Here is a 24,886-nt window from a genome sequence, read left to right as displayed (position 1 = left end):
TTAATAGTTTAACAACCCAAATAAATGGAAAAACATACTATGTTCTTCAATTAGGAGACTCAACAAAGATGTCAGTTTTCCTCAAAATGACTCATAGATGTGACAGAATACCAATGAAACTTCTGTCTTTTTTATTAAACAATACATCACAGGCATTTTTCTGTATGAACAAATATCTATAACATCAATCAACTTATATAGTCCTATACGCTTTCATTTCCCAGATTTACCCTAAGATTATTATTCAGCCATATGTTTAAAGTGTCTCCAATATTTCTCTGTCATGAATAGGGTGTAGTACATATTCTTCTAATTTAATCTTTGCACATATCTTTGTTTTTCTTAAGATAAACTATTGGAAGTACAGCTTTTGTACAGCTTTTGATTTAAGAGATATATACGTTACATATGGATAATATGTATTTCTATTTTTTTTCAATATACATTGTCAAAGTATTACCTAGAGAAAAGTTTTCACATTTGACTTAAACCTTATTTCCTCTGAAAAGCTTTCTTCAATTAGAGCCTTCTCATTGTTCAATCTGTACAGCTATTTGGCCTCATTAAATTATTATTATATTTATGGGCTATATAGGCAGTTACTGCTTTAATAAGATATTATGCCTGTAAGCGATCCACTAACTATGTCTTTGAGAAAATATTAGAGAGGAAAAACTACAGAGTAATAAACTGATAGGTTGTAAGGCTGGCATGAAAGGCTAAGGTAATAGAGACAGCGGGTAATTAGAGTTCCTATTGAAAGCAGCCTGTTCAGCCCTCTTCGTGTGCCCGCTAAGCTCTGGTTGCTCGTAAGGATTGCATTTTCTGCATTATCTTTGGAATTAGTCACAAAATAAGTTTTCTGAAGGTTTTTCTCAAATTCTGAAAATCATGTCTCCACTTATAAAGCATGAAATGTAAGACAATCATCGACTATGAGCATCTATTGTATTGCAGGTTCCTCAACCTAGAACAGACATTAATATTTGCATGTAATTAAAATGGTATAAAAGCAAAAAAAAAAAAAAAAGAAAAAAAGAAAAGAAAAAAAAGACAATCGTCTGGAGAACAAAGGATCTAACAGTCATTTAGAATTATCTATTGAGCCTTGTTCCCCTTGAGCAGGAAATCATATACATTAATTAAGAATTAACCAAATTATGCATTTGTGCATTTGAGATCACCCAAAAAGTAATTAGCTAGTATCAGTCATGTCCAACATTGTAAAGATATTTCAATTAAGAAAAAAATTAATTAGCTCTGTTAATGATGAAACTCACAGGACAGATAGTAGTGGGCACTGTGGCTGTGCTGCTGTTTGATTTAGGAATTACCTGCTATTTATTGCCCAAATTTTATTTCTACATCCCAAGTATGTGATTTTTAAAACATGGCATCCATGTAGTTCTAGACCCCTGCATTAGCAACATCATAGAGCAGGAGCATATTTTACATAACCATGTGTCAGACTAAATTTAGGCTAAGACAGAATAAATACAACCCGTATCAGATTTATATTTGACAAATACATGAATATAAGCTCCTGTTTTGAATGCCTACATGCTGTTTCCATGGCAACTGCATAAACATTCTCACAACACACAGTCATCTTCATTCTTTACATCCCATTATTTTCTTTTTTCAATCTCAAGGGAAAGCCCGATTATTCCCTATGAAAAAGAATCAATCAATGGTTTTGTTAATCAGTGGCATTTGAAGAGTAGGTGGCACAGTTCTTTTTATGGAAAAGCAGTTTCCTCCATGCTCTGGCTATGTGACAGAAGACAGAGAGTACAATACCAGCTTTAGGAAAAGGAGGAGTACACATTACAATGAGTAACTCTGGAGAAAGAGTGTGCATTTGAAATGCACAGCAGGCTGACCCAAGGGATCACATCCGGCTCCTAGTTCTGCTTTCCATGTGCATACTATCTAATGGAGACTGTGCTTTGGGGGAAACATCTTTCCTTCCTATGAATTCTGGTGGTCTCAGAAGAAATTCTTTTGCTAATTTTCTAATCTGATGTGATTTATATAAATGGCTAGCAGCTAGAGGTAAGAAAAAGACTACTGACTTCAAAACACCACAGAGGAAGGACAGAGGGACAGGTATTACAAGGCATCCTGAGACACTTTTGTTTTCTTTTGTTTTTGCATAGTAGATGATTTAATTTGCAAATACAGAGAGCTTCCTGTTTTCTTTGGTAAGTTGGCTATGACATCTTTGCCTTGTTTCAAATCTTAGGAAGGAAGCAGACAGACAGACGCTCATCTTTAAGTACTCTGGCTCTGAATGTATGTATGTCCTGTGCCAGGTTAAGGAAACTCTTCTATTCCTGGTTTTCTGAGGATTTTTAAAAAAATGAACTGACCTGAAATTATATCTAATTATTATTGTCATTGTCATTTAAGACAAGGTCTCATTCTGTATCTCAGGCTAGCTTTGAACTTACAACAATCCTCCTGCCTAGTACTTCCAAGTATCTGGGATTATAGGCATATGAGAAACCATGCCCAGAAATACGTAATTATACCCCAGATGGGACAAGCTGCCTTGCCTCAAGTTTTTAGACCTTGTGGAACAGAGAATCAAAAAGAAAAGTTATAGTGACTCTTGTATTTTTCTTAAAGGCAACTCAACCATGGACTGGTATAGAAATCAATCCTATATTGGAAATAACAGTCTTCATTTGGAAGGCTTGTTCTGGACATTTTCAGAGACATATCTGGAAGTTAGCTGCAGTTCTCTATGATGTTATGTCAGCAAGAGAAAAAGTTGGGACAGGATCTGAATTTCAAACAAGTGTTAGTACATGTGTTAAGGTTCTTTTAATTGATAAGTTAAAATTACTTTTGTTTCTTCTACAGTATTTAATGTAAGTTGCATTAGTTGTACAATTTCTAATCGTGTTAGTGTGTTGAAACCCGGCATGTCTGTTATGGAGGTCTAACAACCAGCTTTGGTTTTATTGTCCTGAGTATCACAGAACCTTGGTCTTGAAAAAAAGCTTGCAAATACTGGAAGAAGTGAGTCAGGCTTTAAGCAGAAGCAAGAGGGTAGTGGGCTTGATTGTTGCTGGTGTAACAGCTTTAATTACATTAATTGCTAGCACCACTGCTTCTGCAATTGCTTTGATACAAGAAGTTAAGGCTTTTGTTAATCATTTAGCAAAAAACTGTTACTAATGTGTTGAATATTTAAGAGGATTTAGATAGGCATTTGGAACAATGGATTGATGCTCTTTATCCTATTCAAATTATTGGAAGGAGGTTCAGAATTTAAGAGTAAGGAGTCATGCCAAATACCATTGGATTCCTATTAGTTCTAAAACTTACAGTGTTATTCATTATAATTAGGAAAAAGTTTAAAGATATTTGCAGTGTATTTGACATAATTCTAACACCTCTCTGGATGTTTTGCATAGTGAGCTTATGAATTTAAAGAATGCTGCTCTGTTGAGTGTTGATTCCGAAGATACTGCTGATAAAATTAACCATGGCCTGAGGTCAGTATATTCTTGGGATAAAGCCCACTTAGACACAAAGTGTTATCAGTTTTACTTACTGTTTTGTTAGATTTTTACTATTTTCTTGAGGATCTCCTATGCCTGTGTCTTTAGTTTTCTTTCTAGTGATCTATTTAACAAGTTTAGCACACTACCGACTTCATAAAACAAGTTGAAAAGTGGGGCTGGTGAGATGGCGTGGTGGTTAACTGCAATGGCAGAGGACCAGTGTTCAGTTCTGAGGACACACATGGAGACTGACAGTAAGTAGTAACTGTAGTTCCAGGACATCAATCATTCTCTTCTGGCCACTATGGGCACCAGGAGTTCATGTAATACACTTACACATATACAAGCAAAACAAATTTATATAAATACAATACATTTTAAAAATGGGTTAAAAAGTGTTTTGTCTTCTGTTAGCAAAATTTGCACACAGCTGATAGTTTCTTTATTAAATATATTATTGATCTGGATTTCTAGTAAAAGGCATTTAAGCCTGGAATTGTCTTTAATAAAACCTTAATGTCAATTTTAATTTCTTCAATACCTATAAGACTCTTTAGGGTCTATCAAGAAATGCTTCTTTTGAAGGCTATTAATTTATGTTTTTTTTGTTGTTGTTGTTAATAGAATTCCTTTCTTTTCCTTTTGTACATGTAAGAGCTGAACTAGATTTCCCTATTCATTCTTTCAGTAATTTACGGATTTCTTTTTTTATCAGTTGGGCAAAAGGGATAATTTACTCATCTTTTCAAAGAATCATCTTTTGGTTAATTCTATTGTTTTTGTTTTCCACTAATTTCAGCAATTTTTGCTCTTCATTAATTTTTTCTTTATTTGCTCTAGGTGTAATTTATTCAGCTTTTTCTATTTTCATAACACAAACACTTAAGTTCTTGGTTTGAGTCTCTTTCTCTCTAATCCTCTCTGCTAATTAAGCACTTAGACTTTGAAATCTCACATCGCTTCAGCAATATCCCACAATTCTGAGATGCTGAGGTTTCATTTTCATAAAATTAAAAACATTATATAATTTCCCTTTTGAGTTCCTCTTAGACCCATGAGCCATTTAGAAGTACACTGCTAGGGCTGGAATAATAGCTGAGTTGGTAGAGGGCTTATTTAGGATGCATGAAGCACTGGGTTCGGTCACCAGCAGGAAGGCGGGTGATGAGGCACAAGCCTCTAATTCTAACACTCAGTAGGTAGAGGCCGGAATACCAGAAGGTCAAGGTCATCTTTGGCAAGGACAAGGCAGGGAAGCTCTAGGCCAATCTTGATTACAAGAGACCTTATTATCTACATAGTCAAGTTTCAGATACTGATTTACCATTGGTTAATTCAATCATCTGCTGATAGACACTCAGATGGTTTCTTTGTTTTGGATCTGATGAATACTCTTTCTATAAACATTTGTGTAAAATGTTTGAGACCAGTTTTGATTACTGTTTGATGTGTACCAAACATTAAACCAGTTGTGTCACATGGCAGCTCCATATTTACCTGTCTGATAGAACACCAACCTTTTGCATAATGACAAATATTTCATATTCCCATTAGCAATACATAAGGCTCCAGCTTCCTTATGTTCTTGCCAAAGCTTCTTTTCTTTTCTCTTCTTTCATCACAGATCAAAAGGAATGAAAACTGAAGTATTTGTTATTATAGCTGTTCTCACCTGTGTGACGTAGACTCTCACTCTGGCTGTTTTAGTTTTTGAATACTGGATAATTGGGGGGTGAGGGGAATTGCATAAGTGTCCTTGCATAAAAGGAGTCTTGGTGCCTTTTCGTTCTTGGCAGATGAACAGTGGAATACAGAAGAAAAAGCAGGCAAGAAACCAATCTGCAAATAGAGATACTGATGGCATTTCCTCCTCTTTGCATCAAAACAAAAGCTCTATGTCTTATTTCCCTTTTGGCACAAGGTGTGCACTGACCTATAATACATCATTAGTGTCTGCTATATCGCCTAAATGGTTTTTCTTTTATACAGCAAACCAATAGAAGGAAACAAAAGTCAGGCCCGACTCCAAGCAAAACAAGTTTCTTTAGTGATAAGCTTCTTTTCATTTTTATAACTGGCATTTTCATATGGGTTTTGTTGTGATGACCAAGTACCATATTGTTATTCTTTAAAAGTTATAGCCCAGAATGATAATGAGAGCTTTTTCCTCCTTTATTTAGCGGCTGATAGCCATACTATTAGGGTTAGAAATAAAAAGATTGCATAACTGCAAGCACTTTTGCAGATTTGCAATTTTTTACCATTTAAAAACATAAAAGATGGAATAGAGAGATGGCTCAGTGGTTACAAGAGCTGGCTGTTTTCCCAGAGTACCTGGGTTCATTTCCCAGCACCTCTATAGTGACTTACAACCATCTGTAACTCCGCAGTACCCCACACAGCTATCAGGCATACACATGGTGTACAAACACAGATGCAGGGAAACATCTATACACATAAAATAATAAAAGAGAAACATTTCAAACTAGAGACTGAATTCCCCTTCCAGGCAGAAAAGAAGAAGTCTCTGCGTTTACCGCGCTCCTCTGCCACTCTGTTAGACGTATTCTGACTGTAATCAACTTCAACATTTACTTCGTGTTCCAGTCGGCACAGTGAGTCAAATGATGAAGATGTGTTCTCCACATCCACACCAATCATCTCAGTCACATTGTCACCCAGCCTGCCTTCTTCCAGCCCTCCTCACCTGAGAGTGAAGCACTGAGTGAAGAAGTCACTACAGCTAAAAACAACAACAGAACACCATCAAACCAAACCCACAGAACCTGTCTAGAGAAACCTGACACAATTTCAGGGTCATTTTGCCATGCTGCTCTCTGAGAGGAACTGTTTCCAGGCAGCATGACGAGAGTGTTACTGTGCAGTACTGCTCTTCACCAGCTTGCTAGGCGTGCAAGCAGGGAGGCAGGCTTTCTCCACGATACATTCATTTCTTAGTCATTTACTGTAAAGTGTTTCTGTGGCAATTATTTCAATAGCAAAGAATTTTTAAAACTTAAGAGTAGCTACGTGTCAACAAAAGTCTAGAAAAATACATCTGAAACTAAAGAATGATAGTTGCATTCCTCTAAAACACAGGACTTAAGGTGTCAGTGGCACACTAGTTAGCATGAACAAAGTCATAACTCAAAAACACATCTTCACTACTGACTTAGAGAATATCACTGAAGTTTTGGTTACATTTGTATATAAAATAAAAGAAACATTTTTTAAATAATATTTAAAGCTCAAGCTGGATGCAAACATTAAAAACTTCTATAATGTTATAAGGAATGTAAAATTGGCCACAGGTCTGTTACTCAACATTAATTGACATTTTGGTGATTACCTTTCCCAACTGTCCACAGTAAATATAATACTCTATAATTATACATTCTGAGTATATTTAAGTTATTGAGGAAATAAAAGGACTCTTAAGTTAGTGATAAAGTAAAACAGATGCTTCAGAAAATCCAACTATGCATCTTCCAAGAGAGTTTTGCCTATTTGCAGGAAGAATGCTGCTAATGACAAGACTTTCTCACATGTGCAACTAGGTACGACAGACACAAGTCCTATAGGTTCTGTTTAAATCTTTACAAGGTAGAATAAACTCATGGCTTAGAGTTCAGGGTATAGAGTTAGGCCAACCTAGCCCTATCTTTAGCTAGTCATTTGATAGTGATCAATTCAATTAACTTCTTGAGGATAAATTTTCCATAAAAGCAAAATGGTACTCTTCAATAAAACCTAAGTCAAGCAGGGTCAGGAGAGTTACGCATAATGCACATGCCACGGGATCAACACTTAGATCTCTGACACATTCTAAGCTGACAATGTTTTAGTACCTGGAAGAGAGGCCTTTGACAGGTAATTAGTTCAAGAGGGTAGCGTCCTGATTAACGGATTAGTGCCCTTAGACAAGGAAGGCTAGAAACGTGTTTGTGCCTTCTGTAAAAATACAGTGACAAAAAAACCATTCATGAGCCAAGATATCTGCTCTCACCAGACGCTAGTCCATGAGTGCCTTTATTACAGACTTTCTAGCCTTCAGAAGCATGAGAGACAAATTTCTGTTGTTTCTAAGTCATCTAGAGAAAGGCATTTAAAAAAAAAAAAAAAAAACCAACCCAAATAGTCTAAAGCAGCATATGCTGGTTTGAATAAAATGTCCTCAGTGTGCAAAGAGCGAACAATTTTAGAACACTCAGTACTAAATGAGATGTCTTCATCAAATTCCTTCCCTTGGGGCTCAGGGAGCTATGCAGGAGGGGAGGCAGAAAGATTGTACGCTAGAAGGAAAGGATGACTCCAAGGAATCGATGTGTTCCAGATATCACAGGACTGATGCACATGTGCACTCACAGACTGTGGCAGCAGGAACAGGGTCTGCACAGGTTCAAGTCAACGGGGTCCTAGTACTGAGAGGGGAAGTGGACACAGGCTCTCACCCCTAGACAAAAAGCTATCTCCAACTGGCATCCACTTGGAAAGGAAATATTAGTGTTCTCCAGCAGTCTCACTAGGCATATTAGCCACATTTAAGAGTAGGCTCCATGCCTACAAGAAGTAAGTAGCAAACAAACCCTGGTATCTTTGTAGACTGTCTCACACTGCTTTACTTGGGCAGTTTTTTGTTTTATTGGCATTTTGCTTGTATATTACAGTTTCTGATTTTGTGTTATTAAAGACTTTGTGTGCGTTTCTTTTTATTATAATTATTTTGATTTTCGTTTTCCTGTTTGTTTTCTAAAGAGATGGAGAAAGATACATCGTGGAGTTGGGGGACGAGGGGGTGGGGCAAAGATCTAGTTGGGGGGAGGAGAACTGTAATCAGAATATATTGCATGAAGATTGTTTTAATTAAAAATATACCTATCCTCTCTAGCATTTGAATATTTGGTCCCTATTGATGGTACTAGTTGGTGAAGGCTTAGGAGGTGTGGCCTTTGCTGGAGGCAGCATGTTTCAGACGCAGGCTTTGAGAATTTAAAGACTGCCATTTCAAGTTTGTTCTCAAAGCTTCCTATTTGTGGTTCAAGATATGAGCCCTCAGCTTCCTCTTCCCTCTGCCACGCCTTTGCTCTGCCAGCATGGACACTAAGCCTCTGGAGCCATAAGCCCAAGTAAACACCTTTTTCTATGAATTGTCTTTGACATGGTGTTTTATCACAGCAATAGGAAAGTAGCTAGCACACAGCACGTTAAGGGCCAATCTCAATGCTTGTCATACAATAAGCATTTACCAATACTAATTACTATTATTTTAAGTTGTTTTGACTGGGCAAATTCAACATGGGGTTCCTTTTATTTGGGTGGTTTTCCTAATTTTAAGTAATGCAATAGATGCTTCTGAGGTCTACGAAACTTTACAAGTTTAAGGTTCTAGACAGTTAAAGCTTCTCAGTGTACTTTTTCCCGTTCATAAGGACCATAGCTTCCAGCTAATGAAATGAACTTAAACTGGACGCTTGACTTAACTTAAACATTAAAGTTAGGCTTGATCTAACCTTAGCCTTAACATTACATAGCTAGAATGTCACGCTTTACATTTTACCTTCTTTGAACAGGCCATGATAATTCGTTGAACTGAAAATGTAAATTTTTTGTGATTCTTTGATTCTAAATTTGAACAACTAAATCTTGTTCAAATCTTTCTAGATTTTTATATTTAAGATTTTTATATTTGGCTTAGATGATAACATATAAACGTAGATTGTTTTTTACTCTATGTATTTCCTGGACATGGGATCCAACTTCAGAACTGGGCTAGGAGTAAGAAGAAACACGTACTTATGTTTTACTTTGCAAAGAAGTAAAGTTTTAAATGCTTCCCTATTAATATTTTAACCATGATAGCAAACTCAGTAGTTTAAAACATGCCAAATAATGATTAGAAAAGTACGATTAATACTGTGTATTTAGTAACCCTGCCCAAAGTTAATGAAAAACATTGAGAAATAGTTTTAAATGACATTAGGAATTCTAAAAAAAAATAGGTAAACATACTACAATAAGACATGACAACATTGTATGGTTCTAGTTTGGTAATAAAAATTATTTAAGATTATAGAAGTAGATAAACTAAAAAGATAATGAGCTTATTTTATTAATGGGTATTTCATTGCTTTCCGTGTATTACACCTGAATGAGTGAACACTGAGTACTTCAATTTCTGTTGTGTTTGAAAGGTTGATCTCTAGGACTTAACATTTTTTTTGTTTGTTTTGTTTTTAATAGTAGCTGAAGACCAGAAAGAATTAACTGGACATTTACAAAACAATGAATGTGACTATGTGGCTAAGAAATACAAGGTCACAGAAAAGCTCTAATTACAAATAGAATTAGAGAATGTTTTTAAATCTTTTTTTTTTTTTTTTTAATTTAAATCAGTGCAGGATATAGTAATTGGAACACCCATTCAAGCTTTGGAATAGTATTCATGAACTTAAATGATTTCCTTAAAACAAGTCCTAAGAAGTCTGATGATTTCTTAGACTCATCTGAACTAGTACACAAGACTGCCCATTGACAAGCTTTTCACTCCCCCTGCATTACACGACAGGGAAAAGATGCAGTCAATATCCTTATTTACTAATACACAGTACTCAAGCAAGCAAATTGTTACCACTCAGAATCAAATGACAACCAGTGACAATAAAAGTTACTGTTAGGGGTGAAAGAGATATATCAGTTGATTAAGCATTCGCCTTGTAAGCATGAAGATGTATGTACACTCAAATTCAGAGCGCCTACATAAATGCTATCCAGGCGTAACAGCCCTCCTATACCCGGGAGATACTTGGGAGATAAACAGAAGGCAAATGGTTAGCCTAGTTAAACAGGCAAGATCTGGGTTCAACTAAGAGCCTCTACTTCTGGTGGTTAATTTTAATTACCAACTAACAACAATCTAGAATCACTCCGGAAGACAGTTTCTGGAACTGTCTAGATCAGGCTAGCCTGTGGTTGTATCTCTGGGGCATTATCTTGACTACATTAACTGAGGTAGAAGACAGACCTACCCACTATGGGATGGCACTGTTCCCGAGGCAGGAAGATCCAGACTGTGGAGAATGTAAGCTGAGCATGTGCATGGGTGCATTCATTTCCTGTGTGCTCTTCCTATGGATGTGATTAGCTGCTTCACGTTCCTGCAGTGAGAGACTCTACCCTGAAACGGACAGCTGAAAATAAACCGTTTCTCTCCTGAGCTGCTTTTGCAAAAGAAAGGAGACAGAGGCGTTGCCTCTTCTGTAAGGGGAGGAGAGCTGAGGAAGAGCCTTGATATCAACCTGGGGAACGCATTCACAAACACACACACACACACACACACACACACACACACACACACACACACACACACACAGTCATAGACCACACACAAAGTATGATTAGCATGCCAGGAAAAGCTGCAAACATGGATCTTTATAAACACGCATTCAAACAATTTTGGCCCAAGATCAAGAGTTAAGCAACTAATTCTCCCAAGTCTTTCCAAATGTGTTGTCAGCCCTGCTTGCCACCTACCTAGCAGGCATTTAAATATCAAGAAAAGAAAAATGTTCAGTCTCTTCAAAAGGAAGTTTTTTTTTTTTTTTTTTTTCCCCCGATTCTATGCTCATGCCTTTCCTATTCAATTCCTGAACTCTTTTTTTTTCTTTTAAGGTAAAAAGGGCCCAAAAAGAAACTAAATATGAACTTAAAATTTCAAATATAAAAGAACAAATCTGATACCAAGTAAGGAAACTAAAATATAACTCTGAAGACAATTGTCCATGAAAAGAACTACCAAATCCTTAGGGCACTGAGCTTACTTTTTGGAAAGGGAGAGCATGCTTGGCGAAGGGTGGAATGACAGACAGTAAAGACCACATTTCTTTTCAAATAAGCTTCTGTTTCTTGTTGAGAAGCAGGAGGACTAAAACCCAGCAGTTCTTCTAAACAACCAGTAAGGACCGAAAAAGCCCAACACCGTTAAGCTGTAAGGTTAACAGGGTCTTGCACAGTAGTTGTATGACCAACAGTTAAACCTGAAAGGAATCTTTCAAGTGCTCTAAAACGTTTGTGGAACAACATGACAGGAGAATTGTGGTTACCATTTAATGCTGAAGCACTTCGTTCACTCTGGTGACCAAGGCAGTTTGGCAACAAGTGCTACATTCCTTTACAGTTTCAAATCGATTCAACTCTTCTTATGATGAATGTCCTTTCTTCCTTGCCTCTCATCCCTATATTCTGAAGGTACCAATGTTACTGCAGGAGAGAGAGGGGGGAAAAAACATGTTAGATAAAAGGCAGAGTAACTTAAAATACACTGGATTTATTTCTTTGTCCTTGGATATTCTGAATTTTACCCTCATTCAGCAGTTATGAGTCATCTAATTAACTTAAGATGTAACCTCCTTATTTAGGTGGAGACAAATACAACCTTGCAAACCTAAGAACTCTCCTGTCAGACTTACAAAAAACAAGTTACCTTCAAGAACTGATGTCAAGGATTTTGGAAAAAGTCATTTGATTGTCCTTGGAGACTCATTTTACAAGAAACATATGGGTGTCTATTGAATGGAAAATATTTGTTCCAGCTATCTCCAAAAGTGAATATTTAATTAGCCAGGAATATTTAATTAGCCAGTTAGCATAAAATATATTTATAAACAGGCTGAAAGTAGTTATAAAAATTAACATTTTTAAAAATCTACTTCTGACTATTGGGTATTCCATTTAAGAGTTCTAAACTGGCCAAACCCCCAGTTTGGTTTTGGCACAACATCAATAAAAAAGTGACTAGAAGAAAAAGTGAAAGATGACTATTATTACTCTAAAATGATTCCTGGGGCTTGAGAGATAGCTCAGCCGTTAATGGATAGGCTCACAACCAAAATATAAAATGATTTCTGATTATGCTTACATAGTATAAAATTAAATCCTCCAATACATTTTAAAATTTAAAAAGCACTCTAAAAAAAGAGAGGCTTTGGAACACAGCTCTATCAAAAGCTATCTAAATTGAACACAGCTGTGGTATTCTTAATGTTTTACAGTGTTTAAACATTAATGTGACACAGTATTAAGCGGATGTAAGGATTACCAAAATATGTAAGTCTTGAAGAATGGTGACAAAACTATTTAGTCGCCTTTCCACTGTAAGTCCTTAGAAAAGAAAAATGTACTTTAAGCAACTTTTAGGTTTAAAATCGAGTATAAAAAGTACTCAGTGACAAAAGTAATTTCCCAAGGGCAGGTGTTGGCTACCCTTACAGTACCTGCCTGTAACCCCCTCCCCAAATTATTTTTGCTGAATACCTTATTCTTGGACTTGCAGATGACCAAGTATAATAGATATAAAATGAAAACATAAAAGGAAAGTGCTATAAACTGTGTTTAATTCAATCTTCACATCATAGATATGATATAGCTATGGCCTTAAATCTTTATATACTCTGAAACTTGACTCTTAATGGAGAGTTTAAACCGTTTATACTTAATGTAAATTCTGAAATGCTTGGGTACAAAATGTTTTACCATTTAAATGTTTCCTATTTCTACTATTCCTGTCCCTTTTTAGTTTTGTTTATCTTTCACTGCCTTAATTTCAGTAAAATATTTTTCAGTGCTTTAATTTAATGGCTTAGAGATTACAATATGCATTCTCAAATTATCACAACCCAAAGTTATTAACAAGCAAGTAAGAATCTTGAAATATCACTCATATACTGTAATTCTCCCTTTGTATATTATAATCACATTATTAGACCACATATACATAACATATATTATATATGTAACATAAACATATAACATAAACCATATATATATAACATATATACATTATAAAACCACAGTCAAGTGTCTTTTATTTTATTACTTGAGAGATTTCATCTCTTTTATAGAACCAACTTTCTATCTAATACTACTTACTGTCTCTTAGTTTAAAAATCTCAGCATTTTAATAGTGTACTTATATTGACAAGGGACTACCTAATTTTTCATTTGTTTGAATTTGTATTTGTTTTATCTTTATTCTCAAAGAACACATTAATAGAAAACAGATTTCTGAGGTGAGAGCTCTTTAAAGCTGAGTGGTGCCACGACTTAAGATACTGAGATAGAAAGACTTTAAGGCTTGAGTCTGAGCCAGTCTTGGTAAGTAACATAGTGAGACCCTGGGTCAAAATAAAGGGCTGCAGGATATAGCTGCGTAGTAGAAGTCAGAGAACATTTTCATGGGACTGGTTCCTTTCCTTCCACCTTTATTGGAGAGGTTGGATGGAGGTCAAAGAAGAAGGTGCAGAAGTCTGTAATCTCCCCTCCCTCCCTCCCTCCCTCCCTCCCTCCCTCCCTCCCTCCCTCCCTCCCTCCCTCCCTTCCTATTTCATGGATTCCAGGAATTGAACACAAGACTTCAGGACTGGCAGCAAGTTCCTTTAACAACTAAAATATTCTACGGGCCTATTTCAAGTTTCTTAACCACACTTAAATAGTTGATTTTTAAGTTACTGCTTACTGACATCAACGTCTAGATTTTTCCCTCTTATATGGTAATTTATTTATGTCGTCACATGTGACCTGGAACAATATGGATAGTGTGCTGCAGTCTCTATAGACTCTGTCTTTCCTGGATGATGCTCATTTCTCTGCTAATGTGCAGTTAAATACTGCCTGATACCCGAGCTTCTGGAAACTTAAGTCTTGTTTTATCAGGGAGGCTATGTTTAAGTTTTCCCCTTAATTTTGGGATAAATCCTTAAAGCCTTGGACATAGTACTTACTACTAAAGCAGAACATTTCTGAAGCGTGAATTGAAAAATCTATTTAAAAAAATAAAAACAAACAAATAAACAAATCAAATCAACTCTAACTTCGAAGGTCCCAAACTCCTCCAAATCTGACCAGAAATATCTACTCAACAGCTTCCACTCTAGACGCTGTTTTCTACTAGATCCTAGGAGTGTCCTCTACTACATGTGAAGTTAAGGGTCAGCCAATGATTTCCAAGGAGTATGTATATATGTAGACTTTTGAGGCTCCGTGCTTTCTGGGATTTACAGCACCAAATTCCAGAGCTTGTAGAAAGTTGTACAGGAGCGACTTACAAATGTAGAGTTAAAATTTGTATTGTGTAATTGTGTGACAACACCTTTTAAGAAAATACACTCTGAAGCAGTGCTTCTCAGCCTTCCAGATGCTGAGACCCTTTAATACAGTTCCAGATGTTGTGGTGACCCCAGACCAAATTCATAATGCTACTGTTATGAATTATAATATAAGTAGTTCTGAAGATAGAAATATGCCAAAGGGAACAGGACCCATAGATTCAGAGGTAGTGGGTCACAAAGTTAGTAAGTTACTCTTCAATCGTCCAGGAAATAAATTATTTTTATAACTTGTTTGTGAAAGTGTGTATATGTGTGTATGATATGTGATATATATGTGTGTGTGTATATATATTCATTTCTAAAATGACTGAAGAGTAAGTATTTCTGTGTACAGTTATTTACACTGTACTGTTTGATGATTTATATGTTAGCATATTAGACATCAGCACAAATTATGCAACAGATTCCTTTTCATTTACTCATCTTTCAGCCAACCACATATAAATAAATTATGTATTTATAACTTGCTATGGTTAAAGTCAGTGTTAAAGACAAGAACTGGGCTGGAGAGATGGCTCAGTGGTTAAGAGCACTCACTGCTCTGCCAGAGGTCCTGAGTTCAATTCCCAGTAACCACATGGTGGCTCACAACCATCTGAAATGGGATCTGACGCCCTCTTCTAGTGTGTCTGAAGACAGATGGAGTGTACTCATATAAATAAAAAAATAAATAAATCTTTAAAAAAAGACAAGAACTAACTCTGTTTGAAACATATTGAAAACCAGGTGGTGGTGGCACACGCCTTTAATCCTAGCACTCAAGAGGCAAAGGCAGAGACAAGCAGATCTCTTAGTTTGAGGCTAGCCTGGTCTACAAAGCTAGTGAGTTCAGGACAGCCAAGGCTTTCAAGTATATTTTCTCTTCTATGGACCACCCGAGATATGTAGCAGGCATTCAGAAGAGCAGCAACAATGAGAGCAGCCTTGGCCAGGATTGAAGACTAGGAGTAGAAAATCCAGAATCTTCTAAGTGGAATTAATATGAAGTTTAAAATCTTATACGATAGAGAACCTTTTGTTCGTTAAAACAAGGTCAACTTCAGCACAAAATAACTATGATGGTTAACAGGGATTGCCATGTCAACTGGACAGATCTAGATTCACCTAAGAGACAAACCTGTAAGGAAATTTCTAGACTGGGTTAACAGTGGTGGGAAGACCTACTCTAAATGTCTGTGTCATCACTTTAAAGACTGGGGTCCTGGACCAAAAGTGAACTGAACACCAGAATTCACTTCTTTCTTCTTCCTTACAGAGAATGCCAGATGCTTCTGCCACCATGCCTGCCTGCCACAATGAGTTACGCCCTCAGAAATGAGACAAAATGAGACAAAGTAAGACAAAGCTTCATTAGGTAGCTTTCATTATGCATCTTGTCACTGCAATGATAAAAGTAACTGATATGATAACTAAAGTTGGAGGAAGTATATGTGCTAATTTCAGAACAGTATTAACAGGCACGCTGAAACTCAGCACAGAGGAATGAGACAAGGTGCAAACTGGTGACAAGATGAACTAGATGTCACTACCCATTCTCTAGCTGGCTGAGGATGCTCTGGTGTAATGTTTTTGTCTGGGCTGCATGTGTAGGCATGTGTGCATGCATGCATGTGAACGAGAGACACACAGAGAGAGAGACAGAGACAGAGACAGAGAGAGAGAAACAGAGAGAGAAAGCATGAGAGAGAAAGTGTGTGTGTGTGTGTGTGTGTGTGTGTGTGTGTGTGTTGGAGACAGACAGAGAGACAGAGACATCTAGATGTAAGAATTTTGGTTTCTTTAAAAAACACAGAAACATGATAAGAGGTTTTCACTTTAATCCCAGGTGTGGGATTTGAGGCTGCTTCAGTGTCCCTAGCAGCTGACTATGATTTGCCTTGTGCTCTATCGAGGCATGGTTTTGCAACATAATTGTTGCAAATAATTTCAGATAGTTTCTGCAATTAGTTGGCATTTGGAATTCTGGGTACTTTTTAGAGGGTATACAAAGGCTAGGTTCCCCAGAGAAGCAGGGTGGTCATTGCTGGTCATTTGGGAGGGTTTGGTTCCTGTTTGGTGGTAGTCATGGTTGAAGAAGAAACAAAAAGAAAGAAATTAGATCCAGGGATCTCTTTCTCTCCTACCTAGTGGCAAGAGCTTGAAAGGGTGGAATAAGGTAGAGGAGGGTGGAAAAGAAGAACCCACAGATTGGCAAAAGACAGCTACAGACAGGAACAAGAGATAAGGAGAAAGAGGGCAAGACAGACACTGACTGATTCACTATGCTGCTCAGATATATGTCAAACTCCACAACTCAGCCTGAGTAGCTGAGAATACAGACACATGCCATGGTGTCCAGCTTCCGACATAACCTTTGGAACTACAGTCTCTCTCAGAAGTCCTACAGGCCCAGACATGTTTACTTTACTATTGAACTTAATAATAGGGAATAGTTTTAAGTAAAAATATCACAACTGAAATACAATGCACCAATCTCCTGGGGAATCTGAGATCTCACTGGAAACTTCAGTTAGACTGAGCAGGCGTAGTCAAAGCCATAAGCTAGAGCCAAACCAAACTTGCCACCTGTTTATTTATAGTCTACAAGCTAAAAATAATTTTTATATTTTAAAACAATTCAAAAAAATCAAAAGTAGAGTATTTTGAGCATAAAAATTATATGAGATTTAAAGCTCATTATCTATAAATAAGGTTTCCTAAGAACACAGCCAGCTCTTTTGTTTATGTATCATCTACGGTTGCTTTTGAACTATATAAGGACACGGTGAGTCGTGATCAGAGCATAGTAAATGAACTGCCTGAAAAGTCTCCCTTTATAATTACTCTTTGCCCTCTTTGCCCTTTCCTGACATAACCTAAGTTCAGTGCAGTATCAGTACCCTCTAATGTAAGAGGAAATATGTTTTAAAATGCTAATGCCCTTCATGGAGTTTTTTTGTTGGGCACTTTTTGTTTGTTTTTTCTTTATTTTTGTTCTTTGGCTACAGCAAGAGAGTAAGAGACAGAGACAGAGGTAGAGAGAAGATAGGATTGGGTGGGAAGGTGGGGAAAGTGAGGGAGGAGGGAGCAAACATAATCAAAATATATTATGTTAAAAAAAATTAAATAAACTCTAGATCAAGTAGTTTACTTCAGTCCTTACCCACTGTCACTTTATGCTTTTATACTTCTAAGGAAACATTAAATAGTATAATCGTATTTTTATATTTAAAGTTATTATCCAATAATATGAAGTCAGTTTTATACTCAAGAAAACCATATAAAATTTGTTAGGCATGATACATCATTTTCTTCTGACCAGTTCTAATTTAAAGTTGTAATGGGCTCTTTGAGCTGAAATATAAATAATATTTTCCATAGTAGAAACAAGATTATTCATAACAACAGTTAGTAAAAAATAGCTTTGGAATCTGAGAGCTTTGGAATTTTGCAAAGATGGTCTAACTTGTTCTAGAATGATTCCACATCTGATTTTGGCCACCAGGGAATAAACATGTCCAGAATGATCCTCCCACTGCAAACAAGCACCACATGGTAAAGAAAACAGGAAGAGACCATTTCAGACTCAGGCGTGGGGACCTCGACTGCAAAGAAAGAAGAAACAGGTTCCTCGGCAGAAGCGGTTTCCACTGTAGCAATTGAGGGAGAACCGAACAGAGCCCTGCAATCCTGTCGACTTGAGCAGAACACGTGGGGGGCCAGTGTGGCTGGAGGTCACAGAGCAGAATCGGAGCCAGGTTCCTGAGTGTCAGCTACAGGAACACGTGTATACAATGGAGCGCTTCCAGAAAGGAGGAGAGTCCAAGGAAACGAAATGACCAAGGAATAAAAACATGGATGATTCTCAAAGCTGACACTGGGCAGAAAATTAACAAAGTCTCTCTAGCATGAAGGGAAAAACCTTATTGAATATACAAAACAACCAGGAGGACCACAGATGGGCCACATCACAGACACAGGCAAAAGTAGCCTGGGGGTGTGGGAGCAGAAGACTACTCCAGACTTGTATGGAAGTCATCTGAGCTTAGAAAGTCTAGAAAGAAACCAACTAGTATGCGAATAGCAAGTTATCTTTTTAGGGAAGTCCAATGTTCTTTAAAGAAGCAAAATTTAAAGCCTAGTAATATAAAGTTCACACCTATTTGTCATTTAATCACTACTGGATATTTTTAAGAGGCTGTAAAACTGTGATGCATAACCAGAAAAATGTCAATATGGAGACACTAAGAAATGAGACACTTAGCAGGCAACAAGATATAAAGTGATTAACTTTGTTCTTCAGATAGTCCAGGATATGAATGAAGCAGGAATATGGTGAATGTAAGTGAACTTGAGGATTTTCAAAACAAAACTTAGAAGTAAAAATTTAAGATTTAAGAGGAAATTGCATGGAATGGACAAAGAATAGTTTATGTTCTGAAGATAAGAGACATTAGCGAACTTACAGACAGAGCAGCAAAATTTACCCAAAGGGAAGTGCAGAGAGAAAGAGGGGAGGACAAAATGTTAAGGGCAGAGCAGAGAGACAGCTTAGGGATTGAAGGCACTTGCCACCAAGCTTGATGACCAGGACTCACATGATGGAGGACTCTACAAAGTTACTTCACAAAGTTGTCCTTTGACCATAACAAGTATACCATAGCACATATACATACATACATACATACATACATACATACATACACATGTGTGTGTGCCCACACACACACACCCCCCCAAATCAAAAGAAAAACCAAAAACTGACATAGAAAAAAAAAAAAACCTCTCAGAAAAACCACACCTTATGAGGAGCAATGTGATGCCGTTCTAAGGACAGAGATGTACCATATTCATGGAGCAAGAACTTAACAAGAGCCAAGTAAATAGAGGAGAAAATAAAATAACCGGGCCCCAAATGAACCGAAAGAGAAATTAACTGGAATTTACAAGCATGGTTGTTTTGAAGGGATGATTAACAGCAAACAAACTAGTGAGGGTCCAGATTCAATACAAATCCCACTAATATAAATATAAATTATCTTCCATTCATTATTTTTTATCAAGCTAGGACTAAATCCAAACCCTCGTACATGCTAGGCAAGTGCTCTACCAAGGCTTACATTTCCTGCTCTAAATATTCAATTTAAAAGGCAGACAAGTGGGCCATGGTGATCCATGTAAGATGAATGGGCAGTAAAATTGTCAGTTTGCGGCTTGCCTGGGCTACATAGCAAGATCATGTCTCAAAACAAAACAACAACAAAACCCCCAAGTAAATAAATAAGACATATACAAAGGTTAAGATTCAAATATGTTATGCCCTTGCCCCCCCCCACACACACACAAATAAGGTTTAAATTAGAAAGATGAATACCCTTCAATGTTAATATGGAATAGCCCCATTTGTATCAAATATAGTAGAAGACAATCACTTACTGTCAGAGATTGAAGGGCATTTTAGAGTCTACAAGAGAATTTATTTTAAAAATGGGGAAATCCTAAGTATGCACACCTACAGCACCAGAGATACAAAATGAGCAAAAGCTGTCAGAAACCACGGACAGACTCCAGTACAGCTGAAGAGACCACATTCCTCACTGAACACTGACCCCCTGCCAGCAGCCGCACCATGACCTTAGGATGGCCAGGGCACTTCTCAGAACAGACCACTGGCTCAAAAAGAATAAGGCTGCACAAACGGAAGAAACGGAAACTACACGAAATCAAGTCAGAAGATAGCAAAAGAGGTTCTATAAACCCCCAAACATTCAGAAATCAAACAATATACTTCCGAAATCATCTATACAGTAAATGAGAAAATCATAGGAAATTATAAAATAATGTGAGTCAAAAGTGAAAAATCTAAAAACAAAATCTGTGAGATACTTCTCAAAAGAATGAACACATTTATAGTTTCTTCTACTTTTATTTAGGGGTTAAAAGCCTAAAAGCAATTGTCTAAGATTCTATGGGGGAGGAGAAAACAAATTAAATCAAAGTAAGTGTATAATAACAGAAAATAAACAAACAAATAAAATAGCCAACTGAAAACCAGACAAAAATCCATGAAACTAAAGACTGTTTTTTGAGGAAGTATTAATGACACTAATAAATCTGTTTCCAGACTGAACAAAAGACAGGAGTCGGTACTGAAGTGAAGGATGAAAGAGAATCATTAACAATAATGAGGCTAACACTTCAGAACCACCAGAGAGAAGCCATGAGGGAACTTCAAGTGAAGCGGTGAAAGTCCTCAATTTAACAAAGAGAAAGTGTTCTATCCCGAGTTACTAAGAACTGCAGTATGGACAGAAGATGGCTTATCTACAGGTTGGTAAGTCCTTGCTTTCAGCTATTCACTGGAGGTCCCACGCAGTGTCCCCCACAGACAAGGGCAAGGGGCACTGCTTCATAAAGAGATGACGTGATAGCAGTGGAATAGGTCTTCAGCATGGCTGCAGTGCTGGCTACAGGAATCTAGGTGTGATGAAATGCCACAGAACTGTATACTCACACCAATATTAGTTTCTTCCTCTGATACTGTATAAGTCAAATAAGGTAGAACTAATAAAGGGAATACTGTTAATGGGCCTGTGTGCATTATGTCTGTAACTTCCTAATTTGTGGATTCTTTTACAAGGTTTACTTACATTATCTATAAGTAAAAATCTTTTTATACCCTGACCCCAATCCCACCACTTTGGTTTTTCAAGACAGGGTTTTTCTGTGTAGCCCTGGCTGGGCTCGAACTCAGAGATCCACCTGCCTCTGCCTCCTCAGTGCTGGGATTAAAGGCGTGTACCTCCATAGCCCAACAAGAATCTTTTGCTAAAAAAGAAATTCATAGTATCTTTACCTATAATAGGTAACAATGAGTCAAACTGAACTGACTGCACATTGTTTGAATCCAACTACATAACTATGTAACTATGGAAACAGAAAAAAACAAAACCAAAACAATTGGAGAGAACACAGGGATGGCTAAACAGGACACCGAAGATCTCAGGTCATGGAAGTCGTCTGACATTATAATAAAGTACACATTAGAATGTGTCATTATATATTTGTTCAAGCTAATGGAATCTGTGACACGAATGAATCTTAATAAAACTAGGGATTTGGACTCCCTGATCTTTTTAATAGTCTTTCATGGTTCTTGTAGATGTGCAGAACAACCACATTTCAGAATAACAAATCTTGAATCAAAATGTTCTGGCTATGTATAAAAACAAGCAAAGCTGGAAAGATAATTTATATAATTTCAATGCAAATTTATTCACATGCAAGAAAAACAAACTGCAGTTAATAGCCTTTGGGGGTTTTGTTTGTTTATATTTGGAGTTGGAGCTATATTTTTCATTTTTAAAAGGCCCAAGAGCAAATGATTATCTATTTCAATAACTTTCAATTGTATGCAGCAGAATTATCTTTAAGTATCTGTGAAAATAATCTAATTTCACATTGAGAAATAAAAAAATGTGGCATAGATGGTACCCAAATATTGAGTTAGTATTTTGAATATTTATACTTACTTGATACTTTTTTCTCTGATACATTCAAGTAACAGAGCAACTATTTGTAAAACAAGCTACAAAATATAGCTCAATAGCTCCTGCAATTCTTGTTCATTGCCTATCTTTCTATTTCTGAAAATAGGACTCAACCCTTTGAATTCTTGCAAGCATAATAAGATATTAATGACCTCCTGAGTAATACTAAATGGCTTAACTGTTAAGTGTATCTGAAAGAGGAAAACCAATTAAGATCTTTCAAGAACTGGCATGGCTTCAGGGACAGACCTGACTCAGATGGAGAGTGGACTGGGTTCTCTGGTGGAGAGAAACCACAACACCCTGGACACTCAGCCTATTTATTACACACAGCTGAGCAATGAAAGTAGGGTTATTGCATACGGATACACAAGGAAGCAGGAGTAGTATACACAGCTGAACAAGGAGTCAAGGTTGGCCAATCTCAGTAGCAATCTCTGTGTGGGAGCAGTCTTCAGTTGTAAATGTCCAGAAGGAGAAAGCTATATGGACATTTTCTACACTCACTATTCACATTTGCACATGTACCAGAGAAAGGCTTTGCCACTCCTCTGAGTCTCACCCCTGGGGGTCAGGGGGTACGGTGGCACTTTGCCATCTTCCCAAGAGTCTAAGTCTAGGGTTTGCAAGATGGCCATGCCCATGTTCATAACACACACTCACTCCGAGTTTCCTCTGCTCTTCCCACTCCAGTACCATGTTAAATCTATAATATTCTGTTCAGAAAGGAGGCTAAAATTCAGACATTTTGTTGCCTGGGTGCTTAGATCAATTATACCAAAACATGCATACACACAGAAACCAGCATCTGATAATTCCTTCACTGCCATCCTCAGATTTACTGAACATGAGTGACATCAAAAAAGACCTAAATGAGGTTGGGGAAATGGCTGAGATGGCAAAGCCCTGTTTCTGCAAGGACCTCACTTTGTTCCTCTGAACCCACATAAAAATGTGGAGCAGGGTAGCACGTGCTTATGTCCCCAATATTGAGAAGGCACAGAAAGGTCAATCCCTGGGGATCCCTGTTCATCCAGTCTAGCCCAACTGACGAGCTCCAGCCCAGTGAGAAAGGCAGCCTCAGAGGTGGGCAGCACTCCTGTCCTCCAGCTTCTACATGCATGCACAAACCTGTACACACACATGCATGCAGACATGCACACGCACACACACATACATACATGCACACACACTTAAAAATAAGGAGTAAAGCGTTCCAGATTTTCACTAAGAACTGTAATCATTTTTTTTGTAAAGTGACCTGCCACAGAAAACAAATTACACAGAGATATATAAATCTATATTAATGCATAGTCAACTTCTAAGTTCTTTATTTAATGCTATCAGATTTATCAATTGATAAAGGATTTAAATATTTTTTATACAAATATTTTAAAAGCAAAAACCTTTATAAATTAAAACTATGTCTTTAAATTAAAAGGCTCCCAAGAGTGGTGGTGCACACCTTTAATTCTAGGACTTGGGAGACAGAGGCAGGTGGATCTCTGTGAGTTCAAGGCTAGCTTGGCCTACATAGTAAGTTCCGTGCAAGTGAGGGCCGCATATTGAGATGCTGTCTCAAACCAAAATTAAAGTAATAATGATAATAATTATTGTAATTATATAAGTATAATAATAATTATTTAATTAATTAGATGACTATAAATATATACCAAAGGAATTTTTTGAGATAGGGTTTAACTATATAATTCAAATTAGCCTGGAACTACTTATGTTGTCCATGTTGGCTTTCAACTCTGGTGTTTTCAACCTCCAGAGTGCTTGGATTAAAGGCAAGTGCTAGCTTTCACAGAATGCTAGCTTTTTAAGAAATGCTTTAATCTGAATGAAGAGATGTCTGGAAGCTTGGCTGGCATGTGGCTAACCTAGATCAAGAACTCTTTAATCTAAAAGTCAAACCAAAGAATTTCACATTATCACAGGAAGAAGTGCAGTCATTTTTAAAAACTCCAATCCCTCTGCTAATCATCGCAGTACTTTATGACACTAAGTCTCACCTGGCTAATGAGAAACTTATGGTAGTTCCTAAAACTGTCGTCTGGCAAAGGAAGATACAAACAGATTAAAGTAGAGATACAATAAAACTGTCAGGTGTTTGAAGCTTCCAGAAACAATTAAAAACTAAAAATCAACTCAGGTGAAGAGGCCTTTTCATTTTCTAATTTCAAGTACCTTATAACAATAGGTTTAAAAAATAAAACAATCTTGTACATATTTTCTGGTCAAATAGAAAGATGACATATTAAGGAAAATGTCCTTTCCTAAACACAGTATTGCTTACAGAAAGTTACCAAAGTAACACAATTTACTATTCTCTACAGCAATATTAGTCTCTATCTTTCTCTCTCTCCCTCCCTACCTTCCCCCCACACACACACACATCCAAAATATACAAAGAAGTTAGACTCCAGAGAACCAAATAACCCTATTAAAAAATGGGGTACTGAGCTAAACAAAGAATTTTCAACTGAGGAATCTCGAATGGCCCAGATGCATCCAAAGAAATGTTCAACATCCTTAGTATTCCAGGAAATGTCGCTTATCCTTAAAGCAAGAAAGCGTGTCAAACTTGAGACAGGTACTAAGTCACTCAGTCTAGGCTCAGCTATGTGACCCTAAGCCACTTTGGTCATGGTTACAACGACAGTGACAACATTTA

The 24,886-nt window shown here is 37.0% G+C and overlaps 1 protein-coding gene across 7 annotated transcripts in view; it reads right to left on the bottom strand.

The window, feature by feature from the left end:
* Positions 1 to 24,886, bottom strand: part of Peak1 (pseudopodium enriched atypical kinase 1) — a 213,925-nt gene that overhangs the window by 102,851 nt on the left and 86,188 nt on the right. For all 7 annotated transcript variants that reach the window (XM_076925696.1, XM_076925695.1, XM_076925698.1 and 4 more), the window contains one exon: positions 11,615 to 11,771. The gene's annotated coding sequence lies outside the window, so the exon portion shown is untranslated. The remainder of the gene's footprint in view (positions 1 to 11,614; positions 11,772 to 24,886) is intronic.

This window comes from Arvicanthis niloticus, chromosome 26 (assembly GCF_011762505.2).
Source record: "Arvicanthis niloticus isolate mArvNil1 chromosome 26, mArvNil1.pat.X, whole genome shotgun sequence".
In the NCBI taxonomy this organism is placed as follows: domain Eukaryota; kingdom Metazoa; phylum Chordata; class Mammalia; order Rodentia; family Muridae; genus Arvicanthis; species Arvicanthis niloticus.
The sequence above is the reverse complement of the archived record's forward strand: the minus strand, read 5'-3'. Positions and strand labels throughout refer to the sequence as shown.